General features: G+C 38.7%; 1 long non-coding RNA gene across 2 annotated transcripts in view; it reads right to left on the reverse strand.

The window, feature by feature from the left end:
• LOC125454967 (uncharacterized) overlaps positions 1–26167 on the reverse strand; it is a 102388-nt gene that overhangs the window by 46070 nt on the left and 30151 nt on the right. The window contains exon 2 of one of the 2 annotated variants that reach the window (XR_009446161.1): positions 25000–25201. The exons of the other annotated variant lie outside the window; for it this stretch is intronic. This is a non-coding gene — a long non-coding RNA (uncharacterized LOC125454967). The remainder of the gene's footprint in view (positions 1–24999; positions 25202–26167) is intronic. 2 annotated transcript variants of the gene reach the window in all.

The following is a 26167-nucleotide window of genomic DNA, read 5'->3' on the forward strand; positions in this document are numbered from 1 at the left end:
TGCTGATGCTTATGCAATATTCTAATCATCTCCTAATGACATTTAATGGCATCCCTGAATTTTCTTGCTATCCACCTTCTGGCTATTATTACAGGCCAGAAACTTCAATGCACCAGCTATTTATACAATATGGTGACAAGGTCCGGTCAAGTGTGTGGTGAATACCTCATGGTCTGACTCCCAAAGGTCTATCCACCATTTACAAGGTACAAGCCTGGAGTAGAGTGATACTGAACCCGAAATATTAACTTTATTTCTCTCTCTGACAGATCTGATGAGTTACTCCAAGCACTTTCTGCTTTTATCTAAGATCTATCATCTTTATCACTTCAAAAGTTAAGGGCAGAGGCATATAGAAACTGCAACGGCTTCTGGTTCCTCTCCAAGTTGCCCCTTCATGTCCAGGAAGTATATAATGGCTCACTGCTTGGCCAAAATAACGGCATTCCCTCCCTAACAGCAGAGCGCACTTTCACTACAAGAACTGCAGCAGTTTTAAAATAAAAACAGTGCCTTACCACTACCTTTCCAAAGGCATTGGAGGTGGGCAATAAATTTTGGGCTTATCAGTGATGTCCACATTCCAGGAACGATTGAAAACGCTAAGAATATTAGAGATAGTGGGAATGCCAATGCTGGAGAACCTGAGATAACAGGGTGTGGAACTGGATAAACACAGCAGGCCAGGCAGCTTCAGAGGAGCGGGAAAGCTGACATTTCAGGTCTGGACCCTTCTTCTGGAGAAGGGTCCAGACCCGAAACGTCAGCTTTCCCGCTCCTCTGATGCAGCTTGGCCTGCTGTGTTCATCCAGCTCTAAGCCTTGTTAACTAAGAATATTAGCTTGTTCTTACATACCTCCTTGAATTATCTGCTGATCTCCACCTCTATCTTATCTCCAATGCTGCTGATCTGTCATGTGATTAGGAGAGCTCCTGTGGATTATTTTTTGTTGAATCAGCCAGGAATTTTCTTTATTTCACTTATGCCAATAATTTGCCAAGATTAGTACTAATTTCCACAGCAATCTTGCAATTTACATTGAGCTTTGCTAAGATTGTCATTAACAGACACCCGGATTGTCAATAAAAAACACGAAAGAACTGCGGATGCTGTCAATCAGGAACAAAAACAAAATTGCTGGAAAAGCTCAGCAGGTCTGGCCGCATCTGTGATGGAGAAAACAGAGTTAACATTTTGGGTCTTAAGACTCTTCCTCAGAAGTGATGGTGGCTGGGAAAACTTCGGTTTATATGCAGAAAATAGGGAGGTGGATGGTTTAGGGAGTAAACGACAGGATAAAGCCCAAAGAGAGAGAAAGGCAGTTGGACAAACAGAGGAGTTGCTAACGATCAGGCTGGGAGAGTGAATAGTAGTTAATGGGGACTGTTAGTGACTAATGGCAGGGGGAGGGGGGGGACGGGTGTAATGGCAGTCTATGTGATAACAAGGCCTGGTATGTGGGGTGGGAACTGGGGAATGGGAGAGTTTAGGCCCTAAAATTATTGAACTCAATATTGAGCTTGGCGGGCTGTAGGGTCTTCAAGTGGAAAATGAGGTGTTGTTCCTCCAGCTTGCGTTGGGCTTCACTGAAACACTGCAAGAAGCCGGACACAGAGATGTTGGCAAGGGAGCAGGAAGGTGCATTGAAGTGGCAGGCAACAGGTAGTTCAGGGTCTTTTTTGGGAGCAGAACATAGATGTTCTGCGAAGCGGTTGCCAAGTAAATGCTTCGGTTCCCCAATGTAGAGGAGACCACATTGTGAGCAGTGAATACAGTAGACGAGATTCTGGGAAGTGCAGATGAAGTGTTGTTTCACCTGGGTGGTATGTTTGGGCCCTTCGATACTGCGGAGGGAGGAGATAAATGAGCAGCTGTTGCACCTTCGGCAGTGACAGGGGAAGGTGCCGTGGGGCTGTGGGGAGGTGTTGGGGGTGAAGGATGTGTGGACCAGGGTGTCCCGGAGGGAACGGTCCCTGCGGAAGGTGGACAAGGGAGGGGAGGGGAATATGCGTCTAGTGGTGACATCTTCCCTTCCTTGACATTTCTGTTTCCATTTCTGCAGATAGACTGGCCAATAATATCCATTACAAACCCACCGTCATCCGCAGCTACCTGGACTATACATCCTTACTCCCTACTTCCTGTTAAGACTCCATCCCATTCTCTCAGTTCCTCCGTCTCCATCGCGTATGTTCAGATGAAACGAACTTCGACAAGGGAGCCTCCGAAATGTCCACATTCTTTCTCAACCAAGGATTCCCCAGCTCCATTGTCGACAGGGCCCTCAAATCGGGTCCAATGCATCTCCTGCACTTCTGCCTTCACCCCTTCTCTTCCCTCCCTCAACACCGATAGGGTTTCCGTTATCCTCACTTACCATCCCCCCAGCATCCTCATCCAGAAGATCATCAGACGCCATTTCCGCCACCCCCAGCAAGGTGCCACCACCAGACACATATTCCCCTCGCCTCCCTTGTCTACCTTCTGCAGGGACCGTTCCATCCGGGATAACCTGGTCCACACTCCCTTTACCCGATACCTCCCCACAGCCCTACAGCACCTTTCCCTGCAACCGGCGAAGGTGCAACACCTGCCCATTTACCTCCTCCCTCTGCAGTATTGAAGGGCCCAAACACATCTCCCAGGTGTAACAACACTTCACCTGCACTTCCCAGAATCTCGTCTACTGCATTCACTGCTCACAATGTGGTCTCCTCTACATTGGGGAAGTGAAGCTCGACTTGGCAACTGCTTCGCAGAACATCTGTGTTCTGCTCCCAAAAAAGACCCTGAACTACCTGTTGCCTGCCACTTTAATGCGCCACCTCGCTCCATGGCCAACAGCTCTGTCTCCGGCTTGCTGCAGTGTTCCAGTGAAGACTGATGCAAGCTGGAGGAACAACATCACATTTTCCGTCTCGGGTCCCTACAGCCCTCCAGACCCAATTTTGAGTTCAATAATTTTAGGGCCTAAACTCTCCCATGACCCAGCCTCCTACCCCACACACCGGGCCTTGTCACCACAGCCTGCCATTATACTCCACCGCCACCCCCCCCCCCCCCCCCCCGCCCCTGGTTATTAGTCACTAACAGTCCCCATGAACAACTATTCACCCTCCCAGCCTGATCGTTAGCAACTCCTTTGTCTGTCCAACTGTCTTTCTCTCTCTTTGGGCTCTATCTTATCATTTACTCCCTATCCCATGCACCTCCCTATTTTTTGCATCTAAACCGATGTTTTCCCAGCCACTATCAGTTGTGAGGAAGATCTGGTACTATCATAAACAGTGATAACTATACTACCTGAAATGAGATATTTTGCATTACTTTTCTTGATTTATTTAGAAATGCACTGAATGTTACTCATACACATGCTACTACACAGAGTGTTTTGTTGCATGTTTAGGAGTCTAACACTGTTTAGTCTCCCAAATGTGTACTGCTTGAGTCCATGGTATTTTCTATAAGAATTTTTTATTTGAAATTTGATCAATAGACAAATTACTTTCACAAGACGTTTGAGCTTCTGCTTTCTTCTACCTTTTGCTCTGTAATCATGTAACTTTGATCACTATTACATCATCATATTGTATCTTCTGATGTTAGTCTTATTCCTCTATACTTTGTACCATTGTCTTGTTAAATTATCATGTCAAAAATGGTGGTGCATTCAGTGCATCATTCAGGGTGTTTTACTTGATGTGTCAATCCTTATGTTATTCCTTGCAACATAAGAGACTGGCTGTGGATAATGTGATATTGAACAAGCCAATAGACATTTAATAAGCAAATTATGAAGTACAAACATTACCTTTACAGACACATGAGGGCTGTCTTGATATCATTAAATTACAATAGGAACAGCATGCTTTGAACAGTGTGTATGGTTCCAAGTGATGCTAAACAAGATGGAGTATGATAATAAAATGTGAGGCTGGATGAACACAGCAGGACCAGCAGCATCTCAGGAGCACAAAAGCTGACGTTTCGGGCCTAGACCCGAAGGTGGAGTATGAGACCTTTCTATCCTCAGGTCACATCTTAGACAGTGAAATCATGAGCACATCTCTTAAAGGTGTATTGGCATACTGAGCATGAAATATAACATGACAGCATTCATCTTCTGATTTTGTTCCTTCCCCTAAAAATAATATTGCCAAATACTTTTTTTTCTGTAACTAGTTCCTTACGCAAAAATCAGAAGTAATATGCAGTAAAGAGTAAACATTAATCATATTTTTTAATTGAAAACAATCAATTTCTGGGAAAGACAATAGGGAAGTAAAATTACCATTGGCATCATAAAATACCAAAGTGAAGCTTAAATAGTTCAGAATTCTTTTTCAACTTCAATTTGAGATGAAAAGCTTGAAATGTTTCTATAATGTCTATTTTGTATGCAGGTACCTATGATCATGAGATGAGAAGCAAATCATAGAAAAGAAATTAACCAATGGGTCTCTGAAATTGACATAGGATAAAATTCCTGGTGAAGGATCAGCTAGTGCAGTATAGTTACAAGAAGTTCAATTAATGACAATAGTCAATTATGATATAACTTAAAAACAACAAAGAACTGCAGATGATGGAAACAAGAAACAAATACAGAAATTGCTAAAAAAAATCTCAGCAGGTCTGGCAGCAATTGTGGAGAGAAAGCAGAGTTAACGTTTTGAGTTTAGTGGCCCTTCTGTTCTGAAGAAACAGAACAGAAGTGTCATTGGACTCAAAACATTAACTCTGCTTTCTCTCCACAATTGCTGCCAGACCTGCTGAGTTTTAACAGCAATTTATGTTTCTTTATAACATAACTCAATCATTGCTCACTATCTTGCTTCCCCCTTGCTTCCATTCTGTTTCAATCGGTTGCAGGTGGTAAAGCAGTCTGTTTCACCTTCAGTAAACTATTGCATTGAAGGCTTCATTCATTTGTACAGACTAAGAATGAAATGAATACTTTCCTCAGAGTTTGCTGTTTTCATAACAGGTATATTAGAAAGTGTTCTTTCTCATGTAGTTGTCATGCTGCAATCAGAAATATTCATTATTTTTGTATATTAAGACTTCAGAATTTTGAAACCAGGCTAGTCCATGTTCATCATTACTTTTGTTCACTGCCTTTTAACTGATATCAACATCTAAGAAACCTGCGATAATTAAGTTTTCAGCACTATTTTGCTAAAGTATCTCCAATCATGAATGAAAAGGCCTCTTTGTGTTGATACATTCCTGCCTGACTTTTAATTTTGATTTTTTAAATGAAAATTTAAAAGAATCGTATAAAGTTCTTCTGTGATCTAAGAGGAAATAACATTTACTTCATAATTTCCTTCTTTGTGTCTGTGTAAATCACATTATCCTTCTTGTGAAGGTAGTTTCCCAATTGGGAAAACTGCTAAGTTTTTCCCTCGCACTTGAAATTTACTTACCCCGGGTAACAGGAAATGTGGAGAGCTGAGACCTCGATTATTATACCAGATGCTAGACTTAACACATACATGTAGACCATTGGTGGCACTGAGTCATCAGCAGCAAAATCATTCATCTGTTGTTAAAATTTACTAAAAGGACAATTTAAAAACCTTTCCCTGTTAAATCGCAGCAGTGTATGATGTGAACTTGATATTAGACGTATTTTTCAGCCATTATGGTGTCTGAGGTAAACAAGATGTTTTATGTTGTATGTAATCTTCGTGGAGTAAGATTAATCTCACTCTTACAGGCTCTTTGTCATAATACGTAACTTTTCCTGATCCCAAATGAAACTCCACTATAGCCAGATGATGACTTCATTAGGATGAATAGTCTGATAAGAGGACTTACAGTCAAATATCGGCACTGCAAATATGTGAGGGTAAAGGAAGTATATTTTCCTTATCAGGGGTTCAACTTACCAGGGGTTGAGGTCCCCTTCGCATACAAGGTAGCCTTTCATTCAGGACAGCTGGAAAGTATTTTGTGTAACAGGAGGTGCGCAGATGCTATCATATTAATTTAGTTTTGTCAATTTAAATGTTATTACATTAGTATTAAAGTTAGTAATCCTTTTCAGGGTTTTAATGTGATTTTCTAAAGTTGACAGTTAGCAGAGGGACCTGAGTGTATATGTGTATAACTTACTAAAAGTGGCCAACTGGTTAAAATCATAGTTAACAGCGCATGAAGCACCCTGAGCTTTACTAATAAAGTAATAGAGCTCCACAACAAGGAGGTTGGATTGAACTTGCATAAATCACTAGTTTGGCCTAGAGTATTTAGTTCTGGGCATTGCACATTAGAAAGGAGGTGAGGCATTAAAGAGGGTGCAGAAAAGATTCACATGGATGGTTTCAAGGATGAGAAAGCTCCATTACGAAGATACATTGGAGAAGTTAGGACTGTTTTCTTTAGAAAAAGGAAGTCCAGGAGGAGAGAGATTCAAAATCACAAGGTGTCTGCAGAGTGTGTATATGAACAAACTTGTTTCCATTTGTGAAAATATCAATACTAAGATGGTACAGATGTAAAATAATTAGTAAAAGAAAAGCAAAAAAGGATTTCAGAAAATACTTGTTCAGGCAAAGAGTGGTTAGGATCTGGAATGCACTATCTGAAAGTATGGGTGGAGGTAGGTTTAATTGAAGCTTTCTGAGAGGGAATTAGACATTACATGAAAAGGAGAAATGTGCAGGGCTATGGCCACAAGGTGAAGAAACGGCACCAGTTTAAAGAGCTAAGCCAGACATGATGCACCAAATGGACCCTTTCTGTCCTGTAAAAATTCTGTGATTTAGTGATATCTCTTATACCTTTCATTTCAAAATTTTTGTCTCTTACTTCAGATGAATTACATTTACACAAAGTAACATCTTGCTACAGCAAAACAGCATCCATAACAAAGTTGGAATCTAATTTGTCAATCTCTAATGAGCTTTATCTGTAGGCTGGAAGTTTAGCTTTTGCAAAATACAGTAGTTATTAAAAAAAATCTTCACATGGTTAAAGTTACCAAAATAAAAACGTTCCATCAGACAAGTGCACTCAACCTCAGATGGCAATAAACAGATGGCCTTATGTGAAATGCAGGAAAATATTTATACTCCTATGATATCAGCAAGAAACAATGTACTTAATTACCAAAAATGATCATGGACTTCCTCATTGTCTAATTCTCAAGTTATAAAGGCTGTAGATTATTTTCCACTAAGACTGTTATGATGACTCAAAGGACTGTTGCAAAGATTGGAATGTCAATGTACCACAGCTGAGTTATTACATAAAAAATATGGCCATCTATTTAAACTATGGAAAAACACACTAATATTTGGTTGAAGATAGAGCCCATAATGCATTAGTCAAACTCAAAGAGGGACAAAATTGATTTTCTGTAGTAAATGAAAAATACTACAATGCAAACAATATATTTTGTTTAAATTCTTCTTGGAGGTTCTTTACAAGGTACTATTAAATTTACTTTGAGTGAGTATTTTTCATTTCAATGACACTGATATGTTGTTGAAGACATTGAAAAGGCAGATTTAATTCCAATGAGTGCTATTGTTACCAACGCTTACGCTGGTCTTCATTGAAACATTATTAAATGTCAGAAAAATATCACACTCTGGCTCTCTTCAACAAAATTTACAAAATTCTGAGAGTTTGAAAAGATTAAACAATAATTAATAGCGAGTTGGTGAACCAGCTATCTAGTTAACCTCAGTTTGATAAGACTATTGTACTGTCCAATACAGGCAACAAGCCATTTTAATGTTTAAAGCTTTATTTTAAATTGAGCACAACCATTTTTGAGGTGGCTGGCAATATATCATGAAAATTTGACAATATGCACTCCTGACAAGATTTGAAACTCAACTCAATGTCTCATTGAAATATGTATAATCCTGTGGCCACATGTGAAACTTACAAGTCCTTTTGTTGAAAAAGTGAACTTTTATTACATAAAGACAGAAAGTGCTGGAGAAACTTAGCAGCTCTGGGGTCATCCGTGGAGAGAGAAACAGAGCTAACTTCTGAGTTCAGTATGACTCTTCGGTTCTGAAAGTGTGTTAGGAACAATTCACTAAATAAAGGAATCATAGTCAGAGATGCCTGTTCTCTCATTGCAGAGAGATGAAATATGATGAGATTAACCTGAATGTCACGGTGGCTTGGGCAAGGTTGAGAAAGTGCAACTTTCATGGTGACGTCAGCTAGTGCAAGTATTGAACTATCACGATTGACATCATTCTGCATTGCAAACCAGTCATCCAGCCAAGAGGGCTAGTGATTATAGTGTAGAACCCAAATTAACAATCACTTGGACAAATGTGGAATAATAATCAGGAAAGCAAACTGAAACATGTCAAAGACAAATCATGTTAAACTAACTTGATTACATTTTTTGATGAAGCAACACTGAGGGTTGATGACAGTGATATGGTTGAAGTGGCACACATGGACAGGAAACAGAGTAATGGTGGCCCAATATTTCTCAGACTGGAGAAATGTATACAGTGTGCTTCTGAAGTACTCAGTAACTGCCTATGCTGAGCCATAATTTGAGGCAGGCCATAATTTCAACTTGCACTAATGACACAAAACTTGAAAGAACTACACAGAAGAGATGACATAGACAGACTTCAACAGGACATAGGCAGCCCGGTTGAAATCAAGCTACATGTGGTTGGTGAAACTTAGAACAAAAAAGTGTTAAATGATGAGGAGAATGAAGAGAAGCAATATAAAGTGAAGTAAATAGTGTGCAGGAACAGAGCAATTGGATGTCTATCTGCACAAATCATTGAAAGTGGCAGGTGATAAGTCAAAATTAGCTCTTAAAGAGATATAAGGGGTATAAAAGCAACAAAATTGTTGTGAGCCTTTATAAAACATTGGTTTGATCTCAACTGGGATAATCCCCCCATATTTTGGGCACTGTATTTTACACATAATGTGAAGGGCCTAGAGAGAATGCAGAGATGATTTGGAAGAATGATTTGATGATGAGGGGTTTAGTTACAAAACTAAATTTGAGAAAAATGGCATTGTTCTCATACAGAAGGCTGAGCTATTATTTGAAAGAAATATTCAAAATGAGGAGTCCCGTCAAGGTAAAAAAACGGAGATACTGTTGCCATTCGCGGAATGTTCATGAAATGATGAACACTGACTTAAGCAAAAGAATTAATGACTTTTTAAAAATTTTACAATGCACTGTCTGACAGTGTGTTGGAGAAAGATTCATTTGGGCCTTTCAGTAGGGACTTGCAAAATAACTTGAACAAAAATAAGATTCACAGGGCAATGGGGAATCAGGCAAGGTTGTAGTACTAGCTGAGATGCTCTTGCAAATAGCTGCCAAGGATTCAAGACTGAATGGTCTCCTTCCATGTTGTAACCATTTTAGGATATGACTGTACTGCTCTATAGTGAGAAGATACAGGACCTGTAAGGTATTGGAGCTATTTATGCTGAGATTAAATTTTTCATGTTTATCTCCACTACATGATATCTTCCGGAATTGGTCAGTAATCTTAACCAAGCCATTGAGCTGAATGTTTGAAATTGTTGGAGAGCAAAGACAGGGGATCAATGTCATGATTAATCTGTCATAGGTCATTGATAAGACCTCAGCCTTAAAGAAATTACATTTTTTCGCCTGCCTATTTTCTAATTCTACTTATATCTGCTTACAATGTTTTGGCAGATGATTATTCATTAGAATGTGATATTAATCATGCAGTTGAATGTAGTGCCAGCAGCAAAGATAACAATATTAGCAATATCAATTGGGATACCTTCCAGCTCATTGATAAAGGCAAGAGATGGGAAGGGACAGGGATTACACACTTTGCTGAGGGCCTTTTGCATATGCATCTGAGTCTATGATCTAATTGTTTCAGCTTCTCACGGAGTCTAAATGGATGCTTTTGTTGATGTTCATATGCCACATACCTTCTATTTTGGAAATCCTACCCAATTAAGATATTCTTCTTCCCAGACTCTTACTTGCCCTGTTCCCACCAGAAAGTAAAAAAAAATTAACGGGCAGGAATTCCAAGACAAAATGGCTTTGAAACTTCAAGACAGATATTAACAAAAACAGAATATGAAGACAGAAAATATTTACAAAAATGTCACATACATGCAGAAATCCCTGAACTAAGTGTGTCCTCATAGCATTCGCTGTACATTTCCTGGATGCATTACTAACAGCATATGCAAGACCTTAAGAGTAGTATGCTGTTTTTGGTGGCTCTGTGGGATGGTAGCATGAGGGTATAGGAATGGAGAATGCTGCAGAACCTTAAGTATTCCTAACTCAGTGCTTGCCCTCCTCACTGCAAACTAAATTTTGAAAGGGAATCTACAAAAATCTTTTGGCTCTTCTTTAATGTGAAACCTTATGCCTATTTAGGTATGAAATGCCAAAAGATTTGCTCCTTCACCACACTTATTAAGGAATTAATGCTGATTGACATAAACTGGCTGGCTTTACATCCCTTTTAAGCAAAGCATAACTTTCTGCCACATTATCTTTTATCGCCTAAGTTTCCTTCAAGCTCAGAAAAAATGGTTTAAGTAATACCTTGTTGCTGCTAGATGCATCCATGAATATAAATTCTTGTCATCTGCGCATATAATCTCATGCATGTCACAGAGATCATAGTTTTATGGACACGAATTTTAGGCAAGGTAATCTGTGCTGGAAAAATAATCACAATACCCAATGCCACATATTTCCATCCAGAATACACCACTACACCAAATGCATCCCTTAAATGTGTGCTAAATAACTATTAAGAGAAAAAAAGGTAGTCTGTAGCTAGAGCAAGAGGGAAGAGTCAAAACTTGCATACTATGAAATATGATTGAAGTTCTTCTATGAGAAGCAGGCCAGGGTTTATAGTTTCCAATGAAAGTAATTCCTGTTATCATCTATGTAGCAATAACGTAAAATTGAGCCTTTCACAAAAAACTGGAAGTTAATCCACTAGGATTTATACTTAAAAAGAAATTCAGATGGGTTTCTATAAATGTATATATATGTTAAATATTTAAATGTGCGTGTATCTACACACAAACTTTAACACATGCTATAACCCTAATTTTAAATTGGCCCATCTTCTGAAAGAATGTGATTTCTTTCCACTTCTCATACTAACAATCCTTTGACATGAGATGTCTATCTGAATGTTGAATTGTGCTGAATTATGGACATCTGTTGCTGTTGGATCACAACTCCAAAAAACTGAGCCGAGACTATTAGTTCCCTTATAGCTTTCAGAGGAAGAGTATTTTGTATTTTGCATTTAGCTGGGCTTTAATTTAATATGAAAGTGCAAGATGCTCATCTTCTATCTCACAGAGCTCCAAGTAATTGGAGATTTTGTTTTCTTAAATTCTCTTTCGCCACATTATTTTCAGCAAAATTCCCTGCCTCTTAAGAATCTTTTCAATTCTTTGCAGAAGCACGACCCAATGTACCTCAGTTGACTTACACAATTAAACAATACAACATAATCCAGCTGGGGCATTCCCAGGTGGCACAGTGGCTCAGTGGTTAGCACTGCAGCCTCACAGCACCAGGGACCAGGGATCAACTCCACCCTCAGACGACTGTCTGTGTGGAGTTTGCACATTCTCTCTGTGTCTGCATGGGCTTCCTCCAGGTGCTCCAGTTTTTCTTCCCACAGTCCAAAGATGTGCAGGCTAGGTGGATTAGTCAAGCTAAATTGCCCCATTGAGTTCAGGGATGTATAGATTAGGGGGATGGGTCTGGGTGGGATGCTCTGAGGTTGAGTGTTGATATGTTGCCAAAGGGCCTGGTTCCACACTGTAGGGATTCCGTGCATAATTCAATTCGGCACAGGAACAGGCCATTTCACCCACAAAGCCTACACCAATTTTAATCCTTATTTAGACCTGTTACTTATTGTCCATGCGTGTTTTCCATCCTTCTGCTTGTCTTCCATTAGACAATGGGAGTAGGCCATCTGGCCCTTTGAGCCTGCTCTGCCATTCAACAAGATCATGGCTGATCGTTTTGTGGATTCAGTTCCACCTACTGCCCACTCACCATAACCATTCATTCCTTTACTGATCAAAAATCGATCTATATTCGCTTAAAAGCATTTATCGAGGTAGCCTCAACTGCTTCACTGATCAGGGAATTCCACAGGTTCACAACCTTTTGGATTTATGTATCACTCAAGATAGGCAATGTTATTGATGTGTCTGCTTCCACCGCCTCCACCAGCAGTGTGTTCCAGGCATCCACCACCCTCTGTGTGAAAAATTCTCCCCACACTTCTCCCACAAACTTTCCACCCTCATCTTGAACTTGTGTTCTCTTGTAGTTACTCTTTCCACCCTGGGAAAAAGCCTCTGGACTATCTACCCTATCTATGCCTCTGAAAATTTTGCAGATTCCTATCAGGTCACCCCTCAGCCTTCATCTTTGCAGTGAAAACAATCCAAATTTATGTAACGTCTCCTCAAAACTAAAACTCTCCAGACCAGGTAACATCCTAGTCAACCTTCTCTGCACCCTGTAAAAAGTACCCACATCCTTTTGATGGTGTGATGATCCAGATTTTTTTAAAAAATATTCCAAACGTGTCCAAATTAAAGTTCTGTATGGCTGTGACATAACTTGTCAACTCTTACTTTTGATGCCCTGGCAGTTGAAGGCAAACATGTTGTGTCAAGCCTTCTTGACCAACTTTTCCACGTGTGTTGCCACTTTTAGCAAGCTGCAGACTTCTGATACTCAAACCAAATGGTTATTCTGTGTGAGACTTGAGAGTGGAAGTTAATAGGCTGGTTGATCCTTGAGGAAAATCATTCTGAAATCTAGGTGTGCTAATTACCTGATTGCTGTTTGCAGCACTTGCTGTGTACAAATGACCTGCTTCAGTGCCCTATAGTATGATAATGACTACATTTTATGAGTACTTTATTGAGTTGTAAAGTTGAATTTTTTTTAAGATAATAATGCAGAGATTATAAAAAGCACTATAATAATGCAAGCTTTCTTTCTATTGGCTGTCCATTTTGTTGTGCTAATACATCAGCAGAAATTGTTATTTTTACAATGAGAATTTTGACAATTACTGTTCGGGTCAAAACGATTTCCTCAGATTTTGTGCAAAGTTTTTAGATTCTTTCCCTCATGGCTGCTTTTAAGTATTGTCCAAGAATCTGTAGAATCACAGAATAACTACAACATGAAAGGAAAGTATTTTGTGTCCGTTTGCTCTCTGAAGAAGCAATTACCTACTGCCTCCCACAACACCAATCCCCAAACCCCATTCATGAACTGTCTCCACAGCCCTGCATATTCTTGCTTTACAAATAACAATCCAAGTCTCTTAATCAAATGTACCTCCACCACACTTTCAAGCATCCCAGATCCCAACCAGTGATGTGAGAACACGATTTTTCTACTACATTCTTTTTGGGATTGTACCTTTTTTTAAATTGTCACTCTACGAAGATGAATCACTTCTCTTGATTCAATTTCATGCTACCACCCATTTCACCAACTTGTCCTTTGGATGTTTGCACTGGCTTCCTCACTGTTCACAATGCTTAAAATTTAATTATCATTTCAGGATGTTGAATTTGTGCCCTAAAGAACTAGAGCTAGGTTATTAATAAAAAGCAGGAAGAGCAAGGATGCACATTGAGTACAGGAGAATTCTGCTACAGGCTTGCCCCTAGGTTGAAGATCATCCATTAAACACTATTCATTGTTGTCTGCCACTCAGCCAATTTTACTGTAATTTTATTCTATGAGTTATAACTCATAAGCATTTTGTGAATCACTTTATAACATAGCTTTGGGATGTCCATGTATAAAAATACATCCAAACACTCCCCAGTATCTCATCAAATTACGATAGCAAGGTAGTTAAACATAATTTGCTGTCAACAAATCACTGCCAGTTTTTTTAATTAACCAACTGATTACGAATGTGGTCCTAAATGATCATTTCCACCACTGAGTGTAAACTGACTGGTTTCTAGGTGCCGGGATTAACTTTACATTCATTTTTGAACAATCCTTCTACTGAACTTTCAATGAACGGTCACCATGTTGATTTGCGCTTGCTATTTTTTGTTTATAAAATTAGGACAACCAAGTGTTTATCAGCAAAGAACAGACGATGGCACAAAATAGCTCCGTTCTTGGTAGCTTGAGAAAATTCTGTGACATATCAAGTGAATATTCCAAACAAGATCAAGTTAAGAGAAAGTATAAAAGGCAACAGTATTACCATGTGACAAAATGTAGAGATAACAGAAGACATACTTCTGAATGAAGAATAGCAAATGTCCAAAAGTAGGCATTTACATTAGTCTGTAATGGAAACAATGTTTATATAATGTCAACCACTAAACTGTTTAGGAAGAAATCTGGCAGAAAACCATATGGAAACAAGTAATGATTAAGACCTTGATGAGTGCAATGCTATCTCAGAGGATGGAAGGGATGTCAATAAATGTTGAATTGGTTACAATGTAAGTGGATCATCACAGCTAAGTCAGCAGAATTGGGCCTCCTTATTCAAAACTAATGCTTATGAGGTGATCAGTAGGTAAGTGGTAATAATTAACACTGTGTTTAGTTCTGACAAAATTATTTTCCAAATTTAACTTGCAAAACCATCTTAGAGAGGGAGTATTTTAACAAGGAAGATTTAAACTATTTTTTCCCCCTTGGGAAGAAAGAAGAGCCAGAAGAACCCCCTGCTGTTTTCAACTGTATTTGTTTCTACACTATTTACATCTTTACATTTTGTGTTTGTTCAAATGTGAAAGAGTTTGCCAAACATTCTCCCGTGAACATTGCCTCCTTGAGCAGTGAATGTTCTTTGGCAACAATGGAAAAGAACATTTTATTAGTGTCAATTCTAATTTGTTCTGGTGAATTCTGCACATCAAAACACTTTGTTGTTACAAATGCCACAGGTTAAACCATTTGCCCAAAATCAGTCTGTTGGTGATAAACATGGAGAGAATGCAGACTCTAAATGGCAGAAGTTCAATGGAAAGAAAAGTCCCTTTTGCTTAATTGTTCTAATAAGCCAGGAACATTAAAATGTTTTCAAACATTGAGGCATTTTATGTCTTGTGTTATTTAACACTTTAGCTTCAATTTGCTTCTTTTAAAATTACATTTGCAAAATCCAAATCTTGAGGTATGTTACCCACCTCAGTGGTCAGAGAGTATTTTGCATGTCATTTGGTGTTTCTGAAGAAAATATGGAGGGAAGTACTGAAATGAACATGGACAATAAATATTGTATGTCAAAAAATGAATCAAGTTTTAACTGTTTGATTAACCAACAGCTTTCTTAAGAAGAGGAAAAAAATGAGAGTAAAGTTATTAATCACTGCCAGTGAGTTTTCTGAAGATGTGTTACAGAGTCATAGAGTTGTACAGCACAAGAAACAGTCCCTTCAGTCCAACTCATCCATGCTGAGAAGATATCCTAAATTAATATAGTCCCGATTGCCAGCATTTGGCTCATATCCCTCTGAATCATTCCTATTCTTACACTCATCCAGATGCCTTTTCAATGTTGTTATTGTATCAGACTCCAATTCACTGATGCTTATTGCAATATAAGCATAATAATTGGGATGAAAGCAAAGTACTGCAGAGATCTGAAATGAAAACACTGGTGAAACTCAACAGTTCTGGCAGCATCTATAGAGACAGAAACAGAATGAATGCTTTGAGTTCAATATGACTCTTCTTAGGAACATTGGAATGTAATTCATGAAAATATTCTATTACTAATGGCAGTTGTTCAAGCTAATTTCCTTTCTTTGTTTAGCAGCCACTCACCATAAGATCCTTTAAAAATATGCAATGACTTTTGCGCTTTTGAAGGAGGAGAGAGAGAGTGTTCTTGGATGCAAATCAACATTAAAGACTATTACAACCAGAAGAGTTCTGACTTGACTTGGTTTGGCTTAAGAGGATAGCAAAGTCCATGGTAACTGAAAAACTGAGGGACTCAATGGAGATTTGAAGGGAAAACCTTTAAATTAATTACAATCCCTAAGAAAGCCCAGCGCTTCTATTACTGTTATTTGTGTTCTTCTTATTCTTATATTGTGAACTCTGAGGAAGGTCCACTGGACCTGAAAAGTTAACTGTTTTTTTCTTCACAGATGCTGCCAGATCTGCTGAGCTTTTCCAGCAACTTTGCTTTTGTTCCTGATTTACAGCATCCGCAGCTCCTTCAGTTTTTAATCGAAGTTTATATTATTCTTCAAAATAGAACCAGACCAAGTGGCTAATCCTCCAATTTCTTATAAAGTACCTGTTATGAATTACTGGGGATGTAAGTCAATGTGTGTCAATGGAAAATTGAATTAAGAAGATTGGGTTAAAGTCTAAGTATCTGCAACCATTGTACTGTTAATGTCTTCACTGTAGCTGAATATTTTAGAATGTAGTTGTTAGTATTTATGAGACTTCATACATTTAGTACATGCCTAGGTTTTTTATGTTTTAGAAAAATATTACTGGTCTTTACTGAAATCATAACATACAATATTATGTTCATTTAAGAAACCCCTGTTATTTGTTGCTCCTTTATGATAGTAATACACTTGGAACTTTTGCTCCAGTATTTTGAGCACATTCCTTTTTGAGTCCATGAGAACACACAGTGAACAGTGAGAACTCAGGATCTTAGGTCTCATCTCCATGAAGTGGCCAAGCAACAGGGAGTACAAGGCAGTTTGTCCAGTGAGGTATCATTAAAAATAAGTCTGCTGTGATACTTGCAGTGACCCTCAGCCAAGTGGAAAAAGGGTGGGGTGACCAAGAGGAGAGGAGGAGTTCGGTTTTGAGGCAGAAGGGAATGAATTCTGGTCTGACAAGCTGACAATGCTCAATTTATGGCCTGATCCCTTTGATGCACTGCCTTCTATAGTTTCTTTTTATTGAATCCTAAAGGGAATATTATAGAGGAACAAGTATTTAAAAGCATCAGGAATGAGCTTCATTTTTGTGGAATGATTTGACAGATGGGTTCATTTAATTTCTTTTGGGAGTTTCAATCAGCAGAATTTAACTCCAATGATAAATCAGAGCACATAGATGAATAACAATGAAACACAATACATTTTGATAAGTTTGGGCGGCACAGTAGCTCTGTGGTTAGCACTGCTGCCTCACCATGCCAGGGACCCGGGTTTGATTCTACCCTTGGGTACCCTCAGGTCTGTGTGGAGTTTGCACATTCTCCCCATGTCTGTGTGGACTTCCTCCAGATGCTCCAGTTTCCTCCCACAGTTCAAAGATGTGCAGTCTAGGTGGATTGGCCATGCTAATTTGCCCATAGTGTTCAGGGATGTGTAGATTAGGTGGGTTACAGGGGGTGGGCCTGGGTCGGATGCTCCAAGGGTCAGTGTGGACTTCTGGGGCCAAAGGGCCTATTTCCACACCACAGGGATTCTATTCTAGGGTTCTCGTACATCTTTCAGTCCGGATTTGAAATAGTCTGCCTTTCACAGAGATCGAAGCTGAGATATTTCTGGTTAAGCCCAAAAGTTACAAATCCTGAACTGTTTTCAACAAATCTCTAATGCACACAATGGAGTCCTTAGCATCTTTGCACATTACTTTATAATTCTTTTGTGTATATTTTGGAAAATTCCACTGCTCAGCAAAAATAAAGTGTATCTCATACAAGCGAGGTTAATAAGCCTGAGGTGGAAGTGAAGTAAAAACAGAAAGTGCTGGAGAAACAGATCTAGCAGCATTTGTGGAAAGAGAATCAAAATGAGCTTTGTGAATTCACAATGATTCTTCTTTGGAGCTTTTATTTCAGATTTCCAGCTTCCGAAGAACTTTGCTTTTATTTTGGAAATGAAGTGATTGTATATTTAATTGACATGGTATGAGTTAATGATAACAATCATTAGTTCACAGGTCGATGCAACCCCGAGGGCCGAAGGGCCTGTTCTGCGCTGTATTGCTCTATGTTCTATATGTTCTATCAAACAAACACTAATTATGTGTTCTCACTGTTTTCCACAGAAGTGTAATTCATATAAGTCATATGGATGCTCTACTAAAATAAAGACTAGGATAAATTTTCTCTCTACTGATGTTACTGGAACGAGGTAGTGGGGCAATAAAGAACTGCTAACTAGGCAGAAATGGAAGAATCTGGTGAAATTCATACAAAGCCCTGAAGTTGAAACCACTGGATAATATTTTCATGGAATAATGAGCATACGCTTCAACAGGAAGTGACTATAACTGAATCACTGCAGGAAGCTGTCAGGATAATTGATGATTTGTCACTTTCCTTAGAGAAAGAGAAAACAAAAGGTATTGGTCCTTTGTGAATACTACAACACATGCACTGTTGCATGGTATTTGATTACCACAGGAAGGGAATATCTGTTGATAATTACTTGAGCGAATTTCTATTCAAACATGAGTACCAAAGACACAAATCCTTTATAATTCCACTTCTGGATTTGTTTAACAGCAAAATGAGACTGAATAAAGGTACATTTTGAAAGTAACATGCCATTGCACATTTATCCAACAGATGGAGTCTGCTCATTGATGCAGTGCCACCACTTTCATTTGATAAGGTCATACCTGAGAAATAAAGAGCCAATTAATTACATTTGATGCTGCAATATTATTTTGGAAAATAGAGAAATCAAGCAGAATGATCAATTTTAAAGGGAGTGATTTCTGTTCTACTTTACCCTGTACACAACAGATTAGGTTGCACCTTATATGTGACATGTCAATTGAATGCTAAATCCCACACAAGAGAAAGATGTTATTCAGCCAATTGTGACTGAGCTGGATCTTTTAAAGTGTAATCCAATTTGTCTCAATCTGTAGCTCTTTCTTTATATCTTTATTGCTTCTTTTCAGGCATATGTTCAATTTTTTTGAATGCCAATTTATGAAGGAGTTCTTTTTTATAACATTTTTTCAGTATTTACATCAGAAAGAATACCTGAGATTTACTGATGGTATTTAAGGGTACGTTGTTAACTATGCCAGACTGAGTAATTGTAGATACTGTAGTGATATGAGTTGTAGACAAAAAACTGATATATTTGCTACCAGCCTTACTTTCTGACTGTACATTCCGATGTTGCATTGTGGTCCAGATATTTTGCTTACTCAAGCAGATCATGCCTGGCCCTGTTGAATATTGTTAGGTTTAGGCCTATTTATATATTCCTGCAGAATCCTGAAATGTAATTCATCTATTACAGAAGGCTGAAGATTCTAGTGCTAGGCTATCCATTGGAATTACAACCATTTAAAAAGGAGTGGTAGACAATTTTTTTTTTTCAAAATAATTTTTTCAAAGATTTAGCAACTTGGTAGGAGTTTCTAAACTTATAGTGAAGCACCGATAAGTTTAAGTCACTAATTGCATATGCTGTAAGAAATGGAAAAAAACAGAGTTGCCTTGTTTGGGACACCAGGATGCCATTTTGACAGGAAAAATAGCACAAACATCACAGTAGATTACTCTGAAACTAAAAAATGAATGAATGAAGGTAAAATTACCTGCAATACACAGAGGAGCAGAATGGAGGCTGGAGCGGAGCGATACAGTTGTTGGACTGGGGTCTGGCATGGATGGTCAGACGACATGTTGAGTTGTTGCTATCTGAAGTTCTCTACCAGACTGTAATTTCAATCCTTTAACTATGTTTTAACCTTCTTACTTCGGACTTATTTCTTTAGACAGTGTAAGTAATGCTAGTGCTTTTACTTTTATTCCTTTTATTCTTCTTTGTATCCAAGATTTTTAACTGTGTAAAACGCCACTTTCAGAGGCAGCCATTGTAAATATTTTTCACTGCACTCCTGTACTTCTGTTTTGGAGAATCCGTAATAATGAAGGATATTATATCAAGTAGGACCCCTTGCTAAGATATTGCTTCATTGACAGCTATTTGTGATGTGCTGGAAGACTAGAGGTTGCCATTATTTACAAACGGCTGTAAATAGAAGCCAGGGAACTATAATCTGATGAGGAACAAAAACAGAAGTTGCTGGGAAAGCTCAGCAGGTCTGGCCGCCCCGTGAAGAAAAAAAATCAGAGTTAATATTTCTGGTCTGGTGACCCTTCCTCAGAACGGTTCCACCAGACCTGCTGAACTTTTCCAACAACTTCTGTTTTTGCTCCCGATTGAGAGCATCTGCATTCTTTCAGTTTTTATAATCTGCTGAGCCTTATGTTCATTGTTAGAGGGGATTCTAAGGGACAGGATTTATATGCACTTGGAAAATCAAGGACTGATTAAGAATAGTCGACATGGCTTTGTATCTCACTATCTTGATCGAGTTTTTGAAGCAGTGACAAGGATGATTGAGGAAGGCAGAGTGCAGACTTTGTCTGTAGGGACTTCAGCAAAGTGTTTGACAAGGTTCCTCACATTAGACTGGTTAGTAGTGTTAGATTGCATGGGATCTGGGGGAGTTAGACTGTAGGATGTAAAATTGGTTTGAAGGTAAGAGACAGAAGCTGGAGACTTTTTGGACTGGAGGCTTGTAACCAGCGATGTGCCACAAGGGTCAGTGCTGGGTCCTCTGCTTTGCATCTTTATATAAATGATTTGGATGTGAATATAGAAGGCATAGTTAGCAAATTTGCAGATAATACCTGTTAGGTGGCTAGTGGACAGTGAAGAAAATTATCTCTGAGTACAATGGGTCCTTGATCAGATGTGCCAGTGGACTGAGGATTGGCAGTTGGAATTTAATTTAGATAAAATGTGAGGTGTTGCATTTTGGTAAAGCAAACCTGAGCAGAACTTATACAGTCAATGGTAGGGCTCTGGGGAGTGTGGCTGAACAATGAGACTAAGGGTTGGAGGTGCTTTGTTTCTTGTAAGTGGAATCACAGGTAGAACATATTAATGCAATTCATAGAGTCATACAGCATAGAAACAGACTCTTTGGTCCAACATGTCTACAGTGGCCAGATATCCCAATCTGAACTAATCTCATTTTCCAGTTGATCTCTTGTGTACTTTTTTCTCCCCCCATTTATGACTTTAATTGCAGTTGGGGTGGTTTGAAAGCAAACCTCAAAGTTCATTTTCAATACATTACTTATTGGATATGGGCACCTCCAGCAAGGCCAGTATTTATAATCCATTTCTCACAGCCTCTGAAAAATCCATAATGAGCTATTGTTTTGTACCACTATAGTCTCTGTAGTGAAGGTAATTCCTTAGGGTTGTCAGGGACAGGTTTTGAGGATTTAGAGCTAACAACGAAGAAGAAATAGTGGTGTATTTCTGAGTCGGGTTGGTATTTTACTTGGAGTGGAACTTGGAGGTGATGATTATTTAAAACGCTCATTGCCCTCCTTCTAAGTCTCAGGGTTGAAGATTTCAGAGGTACAGTTTGGCAATGCAGCCATGTTTTATTAGTAGAGGAGGAAGTGAAAATTTAAATTGGTGATAAGATGACAATTGAAAGGATTTGTTGCTTTCTCAAAGCATTGTTAAAGTTACCGTTATCTAGTCAAGTGTGGAGCATTTCATCACACTTCCCGCTTAGGCCTTGTGGAATGAGGCAAGACTTTGGGATGTCAAGAGGAGAGTCATTTGCTAAAGAATATTCCCTTCTGACCACAGAGACAGCAATGCCCAGTCAACTTAGTAATGGTGTTACTGCACTACTTTTGGTGGCAAATATTGAATATCTTACTCAGACACTTTCTGTATCCATTCTACCCCTTGTAAATGCACAAGTTCCAATTGTTATCAGTTTTGTTCTGACTTTTGATATTTTTATTGCATTTAATTATCTGCAGCTATAATTTATAATCCTGATTAATTCACTAACATTATGATCATTGTTTCAGAAAAATATCTGTCTCAATGGCTGTGTGGTTTGTTAATAAGCTTGCATAATGTATATTGTTGGGTAGCTTTCTTCCATTATAAAGTAGGAACATGTACAATATAAATCAACAGGCGCCTCATAGCTGCATTATTGAATAGTCAGTCAAATACTTGACAATAGCTTAATACGGATTGATATATATGTATTATAAGATGTAATTGGCTGGTTTTATTAATTGTTGGCATCAATTTAAAAAGTGATTAATGTATAAGTGTTGCAAATTTACAGTAGCACTGAGCATTTGGAAGGAAAATCAAATCTGCGCTATATTAGAGCAAAACTTTGAACGTAGTAATGCCAAGATTGAATGTGAGGACTCAGAAATGTTGGGCCTTAGGCATTGTTACATACAAATGTATTTCAATGGCTTCTCCTTAAACTGAAAATGAGCACAGAGGTCACATGACTACAGCAAGCCACAATTGTTGATTCTCCAAATGCATTTTATATTTTTATAAAAAGAAACAAAACAAAAAAAAAGCTACATGCACTATCTTTTGCAGTTACTAATTGCCCAAATGGATGGTTAGTAAAAAAGACTCCAGGCATACTCTCACCAATGCCCAGTAAAGATACAGTAAGACTTCCTCACTCCTTCTCTCAAAATCATTTTGCAGTAAAAGGTCAACATACCATTTGTCTTCCTAACTGCCTTCTGCACCTGCATGCTTTCTATCAGTGACTGATGTGGAAGGACATCTAAGTTCCTTTGTGCATCACATTTACTAATCAATTACCATGTAAATATTAGTCTGCCATTCTGATTTTCCTGCTAATTGGATAACTTCACACTTAAGTTATAATTGGCTGGTTTTATTAATTGTTGGCATCAATTTAAAAAGTGATTAATGTATAAGTGTTGCAAATTTACACCCTTATAGACCTGACTTGTTGAATTAATGACATTTCTTTCATATCAGTTGGTAACTCCATCTCTGTTACAGCTCTCACTTTGTCAGAATCTGAGCAAAGTTCTCTTGCTGTCAGAATAGGACTTATGATTTCAGTTCTCTTCCACTGCATCTTTTTCACATTCAGCTTTAGTTTCATCTGGTGAGCTCTTTCTAGCAGTAAAACAAGATGTTAAAGGTGGTCCGCGATGTCTTCTTCCATCATATCTCCACATCCATTGATTAGGCGAACATTTAAAATAACTTTGACTCTAAGATGATAACAACATATTTTTATCCTGTCAACATTGACACACTTCTGAAACAATGGAAATGCCAAACACAGCCGTCTGTATCTCCCAAATGGTGTCCAGAATCTAGTTAGAAAGCTGTTTTTCTAATTTCACTTGCCATAAATGAGGGGGGAGGTGCTTCTTTCATTAAATGTTCTGGGGAATTGGAATCCCACAATGGTCAAAGATTAAATATGCTATTAGTAAAAATGTGCAATTTAAAGCCAGCCTAATGATGACAATGGAACCACTATCAGTTGTCAAAAAAAAATCTGGTACATTGATGTCCCTGACGGAAAAAGTCTGCCTTGCCTGATCTGGCTTATACGTGATCAAAACCCATAGCAATGTAATTGACTCTTAACCACGCTCTGAACAATTAGTGATTGGCAATATATAGTGGCCTCTCCAGTGACGCCCACATGCCATGAGCAACAAAGAAAAAATCCTTTGCACAAAGGTATTCAATATTCTTGCCTTGGCAAGCTATGACAAAGTTTTTTCAAAGGTTGGGTAAGTGGGTTGTAAGATCTTGTCAAGATCTGTTGAGATTTTTTGGATTGATGCATACTCTCAACTTTCCAGTTCATTTTCACGGTACCATGCTGCTAATCTTGTCTGTAGAAGTGGTTACTTTTTTGTTTGCTCCCTTCTATTGTAACTCTTCTATTTCTTGTCTTTTCGGTTGGACTTGTTGCCAGCTGGAACTTGCCTCAGCTGATGCTAAACTCGGTCCTAACCTCATTCACTTTGAGATGATATTCACAAGACAAATATCTTGGTTATTTGCTAGGATGTGTAAGGCAGTCAATGGCTTAGTGCCCTACAGAATAGAGTCATAGATTCATAGAGCTATAGAGATCTACAGTACAGAAAAAAGGCCCTTCCAACCATCATGTCCCTTCGAATCAAATTTTCCAATCTTCAGCCCATAGTCTTGTATGACTATTTATCATCACAAAAGCACATATAAGAACTTCTTAAATTTTGAGGGTTTGTACCTCCAACACCCTTACAGGCAGTGAATTCCAGAGTCCCACCACCCTCCGGGTTAAAAAGTTCATCCTCACATCCTGTCTAAACATTCTGCCCTTGCCTTAAATCCATGTCCCATGGTCATTGACTTCTGTCAAGGGGATAAGTCTCTTTCTGCCTAACCTATCTATGGTCCTCCTAATTTTATACACCTCAATCATGTCCCTTATCAATCTCCACTGTTTTGAGGTAAATAATCCCAGACTATTCAGCTTCTCTTCATAACAAACTTTCTAGCCCAACCATCCTGGTAAATCTCTTCTGTACTTTTTCCAGTATTATCACATCCCTCCTATACTGTGCATTCCAGAACTGCACACAATACCCCAGCTGCGACCTAACTAATGTTAATAATTCCAATACAACTTCCCTCCTCTTAAACTCTATACTGTACTGCAAAACACTGCTGGCAAATGAGCATTACCAATGATCAGTGTCAGTTCCCAAATTATGATGCTTCTGGACAGATAATCCCCAAATTGTTATACTCTCAGGTGAGGAGACAGAAATTGGCTCACTTCTTTATTTAATTTCTCCACATTTCAAATTGGTTACAACAAGATTAACTTAACATGAGAGATCCCTTCCCTTCTGGATACCTTTCCCCAATCTGGTCCATTTATGTTTTGAAAGGAACAAATTTAGCCAGGCTTGCTTAGGTTAAGGGAGAATATAATTCTACTAAATTATTGAAACATGAGGGAAAATAAGAAAATGCAAGTGCAAAGGCACAGATTGGAAAAGAGAAGTGGAGAAACATGTGACCATTTGAAAGAAAGTATAGAGATTAATTTTTGGCATGTCTGTGAGGAGTAGATAGTGAAACATCGTGATTGTTAAGTTGGGTGATTCGAATATACTGACCTCAGCAGTTGGTCTGGAGAATTTTTTGCTGCCCGTCAGCTGAATGGAGTTATCCTATCTCCCCTTCAATGGTGACTTTGCGGACTTGTGATTTGCTTCCAGCAATCAGCAAGAGAGACGGAGAGTTCTCAGCTGTGACCTCTGCTGGAAACTCTAGCCCAACAGAACTGGAACACTAGACTAGCACATCAAGACCCTATTCCTGGAAAAAGAAAACAAATTATGTCTTCTAACAAGAACTACTTTCTTTTAACTTGCGTCATGTTCATACTCCGGGACACAGTTCACAGGAGACAGTTCCTACTGAAGTGATTTCAGAGATAGTAGGAGCTGCAGATGATGGAGAGTCTGAGATAACAAGGTGTAGAGCTGGATGAACACAGCAGGCCAAGCAGCATTAGAGGAGCAGGAAGGCTGATGTTTTGGGCCTGGGCCCTTTCTAAAGAAGGGTCTAGGCCCGAAATATCAGCCTTCCGGCTCGTCTGATGCTGCTTGGCCTGTTGTGTTCATCCAGCTCTACCTTGTTATCTCCTACTGAAATGGCAATAGGCCTCCATTAACTCTACAACCACTGGAGATTACAGCTTTGTTTCTGTATTGAATATCTTCTTTTCAAGTGTCCTTATCTGAAGTTTATTCATATTGACCTGGTGCAAGATTCCACAGTCTCTTAGGAATGAATATAATCCAGATAGGAATTTTCCAGGTCGTCTTTGAATTATATTCTTAAAATTTACATTCCTAGTCCCCTTTGGCTTGTAAGGCCTTTTCCAATTTTTAAAACAAAACAAAAAAATGAATTACTTGAAGTTCAACATGCCCATAACTGGGGCTATGAACATTGCTATCCATTATAGCTTTAGACTTGCTTCAGCTGAGATATTTGGATTTTGCTTAACATCTACTATCTAGAATACCATGTCTTCATTCAATCCATTGAATTAGCCCCTTAGGTTCTTTTATCTACTTGGGCTGAGTGTCATTCTACCACATAGCCTTGACTTTACCTTCAAGGGCTATATTTTTGAGTGACCATCTTCAGTTGCTTCACAAAGATCTGCAGGGCTCATGATATTGCATGAAGCGCTGGTGTCAATCCAGCACTACATGCTCGCTTGATACTCACCATTATCAGTCAACATGTAATAGCCATAAGCCATTTACCATC

The sequence above is a fragment of the Stegostoma tigrinum genome, chromosome 9, assembly GCF_030684315.1.
Source record: "Stegostoma tigrinum isolate sSteTig4 chromosome 9, sSteTig4.hap1, whole genome shotgun sequence".
In the NCBI taxonomy this organism is placed as follows: Eukaryota; Metazoa; Chordata; class Chondrichthyes; order Orectolobiformes; family Stegostomatidae; genus Stegostoma; species Stegostoma tigrinum.